Raw genomic sequence first — 5,682 nt, 5'->3', positions numbered from 1 at the left:
AAATAAAGCGTATTTGGCGTGCTGTCCGGGGAGAGGGCTCTGAGCTCGGGGAAGACACCCCAACTCGAGTTATTCCCCTTATCAGGAAACAGAGAGGAATTGGGATTCGAGCGAAGTATCTAGCCCGGCCCCAGAACGCTCCCCCAGGGATTGTAATGCTTAAGAGGTGAGGTGACGGGGTGGTGGAGGGATGCTAAAGTCGTAAGATGCTGCAGGTAAGACAGCTTTGGTATATATAGGGTATATATAGGGATTTGGTCAAGAACTGATTGGATAATAGAATAATTGTCAATGACGTATTTGATACTGAAACTTCTGCACATGCTCCTCCCCAAATTTGTTTATAAAACATCACTTAAATGATCATATCGCATTTTAGAGTTATGATTACGACAAGGATTTGATATGTTTTTTCTTTCATAGTGAACACAGTGTTGTGCATGAAAATAAATGTTTACTGTGTCAGTATAACAACCCTAGCCTATATATAATGGAAAATAATGGTCTAATAATGTTGTCAATGGCAGATGACAAGCACATGTCTTAAACATAATAAACCAACTTTAATTATGAATAGTTATATTCTGATGTTATCTTTTTACTGTGAATTAACAAACAGGACATATTGAAAGTCTGTTCAAGTCCACCATAATACAAAATTGAGCATTTTAAGCAACAGTAGACCTACACACAGGCCTAATATTATTATTGTTGTTTTACCATATGTTTGAGAATTAACAATAATAATAGGCTAATCATATTAACCTTTATTTTACATTTACAGAATGGTGATCTTGATTTTAAGCAAAAAAAAAATCGTAATTCACATTTTGCCAGAATTGTGCAGCCCTAGTGAGCGCAGTATTAGAAGTCGAGAGGTCATATATGTAATTAGAGCATACGAATCTCTTTGCTTGCACACCGATTTCCTCTATTCGTGCGCAACGTCTTGCGCGCCCTCAAATATACGCTGCTCAAGTGCAGATTATGTTGTGCGCTCTCAAATAAACGCTGCTGAAGTGCTATTTAGTGTGTTTATGTAACAAGTATGTCTCCAACATTCATTAGATTTGCTTGGAATATTTATGAATTTCTCCAATAGACCTACCGAGCGGCATCAATGCGTCCTGAAGTAAAGTGAAACGGAAACTGTGTTCATCTTAACTGAAATCACGCACCTGTCAGTCACCATGTCACCTTAAAGCAGGGGTCACCAATCTCGGTCCTGGAGGGCCAGTGTCCCTCCAGAATTTAGCTCCAACTTGCCTTAACACGCCTGCCTGGATGTTTCAAGTATACCTTGTAAGACCTTGATTAGCTTGTTCAGGTGTGTTTGATTAGAGTTGGAGCTTAAATCTGTAGGGCACCGGTCCTCCAGGAACAAGTTTGGTGACCCCTGCCTTAAAGGGTAAACAAATGACGCACAGCACTACTGATTACAGAAAAGGTCGCGCTGTTGTAATTCACTTACCTTTTAACACGTTTTGGTGAAATTATATCCCGCTATTATAAAAACAACAACGACTGAATGTTTTGAATGAGAAGTAATGTAGCAGTGGCAGGGTGATTTTGGTGTGACGCCTCGCCATGGAAGAATGAATGTAACTGAAACCATGAAGTATTCGCTGAGATTTCAGTGGGTTTGTTGACCACAAAAAACACGTCTGGTCCCCCATAGAAATGTCAGTCTATAGCGATTGCTGATTGGCTCCTGTACTTGTAAGCGGGGCTTCATTCGCCATATTGATCGTTACACTTTTCTCCATTCAAAACAATTCGATTGACATCTTGTGTATTAAATAGTCTTTGGTTTAAGTGGGTTTAGTAAGTTAAGTGAGTAAAGCAAGTAATATACTGTGAGTAAAGTAAGTAGTAAAGTGAGTAAAGTACTGTAGAAGGCGCAGTGTTTTCCCAGGTGAGCTGTCGATGTGTCTGCATGATGGAAATATATGTGTGTGTGAATGAAGTCAATAGAGGAAGACATTTGTCTGGGGTCTTAACCACAGTATCCTGAGCACATATACAGAAACACACACACACACACACACACAAATGGCACCTGTGCATTTGCTCTTCCAGTAAAGGCTGTAAATCTCCTAAAAGACACTCTATTGTTACCGGTTTCCAGCTTTCTTCAACATATCCCTTTTTTGTGTTCAACTGAAGAAAGAAACTCATAAATATTTAAAACAAGTGAAATGTGAGAAAATGATGATAGAATAAAAATTTTTGGGTGAATTATCCTCTTTAAGCCCAACATATGGCTCCAAACAAATAACAAAAATAAATAAAAACCATAGATTGTGTCCAAACAAATAAGAAAATATAATATTGCAATATCAGAGAGAAAAAATAGAAAGATATGGCAGAACACACTATAATCATGAATCAATAGCCAAACACTGATCAATGTGAGCTTTAAAGTGGACCTATTATGCCTCTTTTTACAAGATGTAAAACAAGTCTCTGATAGAGTGTGTATGTGACAGTTCAGCTCAATTTACCACACAAATAATGTTTCATAATTCTTTGAAACTGACCCTTTTGGCTTTGATCCTGATTGTGGCATTTGGTGACTGTCACTTTAAATGTAAATGAGATTGTTCTCGTTTCAAAAGAGGGTGGAGCTACAAATGCCTTTGTGTCAGTATAGTGGCAGATTAAAAACAAGACTATAGCGTCCTATTCTAATGAGGGATTGTCTCTAATGGGTGGGGCTTTCTCCCTCTTATGATGATTCTGACGTATCATTACCTTGGACAAATATATCACGATTTCACGGCATTGTGATTACTTCTCTAAAATATGTCCTTTTTAAATTTCTGGGTAAAAGAAAACTTTTTCCACTGTGAAAAAAATCGATTTTTCCATCGTAAAAAATAGTTCAATGTGGGAAAATACACATTAAACGCTATACATGTATTTATATTTTAAGAAACATTTAAATATGTCAAAAACATGTCAGGCTAAATAATTAAATAAATCATTGTTGACTTCTGCTGTCTTTATTAGATCCCAAAACACAATTTTCCCCTCATAAACTTAATTACATAGTCTTAACACGCAAAAAACAAACAAACAAAAACTTGCATATATTGTAAGAATGGTATAGCAAAAAATATTTGCGGTTTTAAAACCTTGACTTTTCCAAACCACAGTAAACCGGCGATCGTCCCATGCCTAGTAGAAAAGGAGAATGTCAATCAAAGTGTTTCTCCAGTTTTTATCAAGTGTGATTATAAAAAATTGGCTGGCTATAATCACACACTGTTTCCACACAAATTTTCTCAGGTTTAAATTTTCTCAGGTTTGCTCATGCAACAAATGGGCGGTTAAGTTCCGTATCGACGTCACGCCGGCACGGCTAAAGACTCGTTATCAAGACGATTCATTTGAAGCAATATAAGTTGACTCTTATAGATAAATCAATTGTTTTAAATGGCGCACTTATATATATATATATATATATATATATATATATATATATATATATATATATATATATATATATATTATATTTTATTTTTATTTATTTATTTTTTTTACCTTTTAAAAAAATATAAGTTAAGCTAACTTATTTCATTTAGTGATTTTGACTGTTAGGTTTTACAGTGTATACAGTGAGTAATTACCCTAACTTGCCTAATCAACCCTAACTTGCTTAACCTAGTTAAGCCTTTTAATGTCACGTTAAGCTGAATACTAGTGTCTTGAAAAAAAACTAGCCAAATATTATTTACTGTCATTATGGCAAAGATAAAATAAATCAGTTATTAGAAATGAGTTATTAAAACTATTATGTTTACAAATGTGTTGAAAAAAATCTTTTCGTTAAACAAAATTTGGGAAAAAAAATATACAGGGGGGCTAATAATTCAGGGGGGCTAATAATTCTGACTTCAACTGTAAGTGAATGAGGAGCAGTGACGATGAATGAGTGAAAACACCATCAAATAAGACTTTTAGCATCTGTTTGCTTTGAGCTCCATCATGTTTGACAGCGCAGACGCTCACTAACAATACAGAACAATTGTCTGACATTCAGATGAAGTCAAGTGTGTGACATAATGTGAGTTTAAGAGTTATTACACTAACACTCGAGCAGTAAGTGCTTCCTCATGCCAGCAGTGCTAACAAAACAATAACACATTGGTTTCTGGAGCTGGAACCAGATGAATCGTGGGGAGCATTTTTAGTCCAGGGTCTTTCAGGGTTTGTGTCAAAAAGAAAAGGAGGATTTATTGGTTGGTTTGTTGATTTGGTTGATTGACTGGTTGGTTGATTGATTGATTGATTGATTAACTGGTTGGTTGGTTGATTGATTAACTGGTTGGTTGGTTAATTGATTGATTAACTGGTTGATTAGTTGGTTGGTTTATTGGTTGGTTGACTAACTAGTTAGTTGACTGATTGACTCGTTGGTTGATTGTTTGGTTGGTTAATTGACTAGTTGGTTGGTTGGTTGATTGATTGACTGGTTGATTGGTTGGGTGATTGACTGGTTAGTTAATTGACTGGTTGGTTGATTGGTTGATTGATTGACTGGTTGGTTGGTTGATTGATTGATTGACTGGTTGGTTGGTTAATTGATTGATTAACTGGTTGATTAACAGGTTGATTAGGTGGTTGGTTAATTGACTGATTGGTTGGTTGATTGATTGACTGGTTGGTGGGTTGATTGGTTAATTGGTTAGTTGGTTGATTGATTGTCTGGTTGGTTGGTTGATTGATTGACTGGTTGGTTGGTTGATTGATTGATTGATTTGATTGACTGATTGACTGGTTGGTTGGTTAATTTATTGATTAACTGGTTAATTGGTTGATTGATTGACTGGTTGGTTAGTTAATTGGTTGACTGATTGATTGGTTAGTTGATTTACTGGTTAGTTAATTGACTGGTTGGTTGGATAATTTATTGATTAACTGGTTGATTGATTGGTTGGTTGGTTGGTTGATTGACTGGTTGGTTAGTTGATTGGTTGACTAATTGACTGGTTGGTTGGTTGGCTTGGTTGGTTGGTTTATTGATTGACTCGAACTAGTTGGTTTATTGATTGATTGACTGGTTAATTGGTTGACTGATTGATTGGTTAGTTGATTTACTGGTTAGTTAATTGACTGGTTGGTTGGATAATTTATTGATTAACCGGTTGATTGATTGATTGGTTGGTTGGTTGACTGGTTAATTGGTTGGTTGATTGATTGGTTAATTGATTAACTGGTTGATTAGTTGGTTGGTTGATTGGTCATGTTGTTCTAACACAAATCATTAGTTGTTTAATCCCACCCTTTTTCTCAGCGCCGTACAACAGAATTTCACATGCTTAAATTTAAGTGTGACCCCGGCATGAGTCGGATCAACTTTTTATCTGATAAGAAAAAAAGTGCATTAACTACAATAGAAACCCATCTACTGAACAAATTTCAGCATGTGCATCAATGAAGTGATGTGATTTCGATTTAACAGATCATGTGATCATAAAATTGTGCATGTTGGGACGCATTAATGGACTTTGCAGCAATTACAGCACATTGTAAAACTATAATTTTTTTTTTTACAAATTTTAATTTGATTGAACATAAAACAGTTAGGTTGTCCCCCCGAAACCTTAAGAATTGTGTTGTTTCAGCTCATTTTAGGTTGATTAAGAAGCAGCAAACGTTATTTTTGTGTAATGTGAA

The sequence above is a fragment of the Danio aesculapii genome, chromosome 13, assembly GCF_903798145.1.
Source record: "Danio aesculapii chromosome 13, fDanAes4.1, whole genome shotgun sequence".
Taxonomy (NCBI): Eukaryota; Metazoa; Chordata; class Actinopteri; order Cypriniformes; family Danionidae; genus Danio; species Danio aesculapii.
This window is presented reverse-complemented; position numbering follows the sequence as displayed.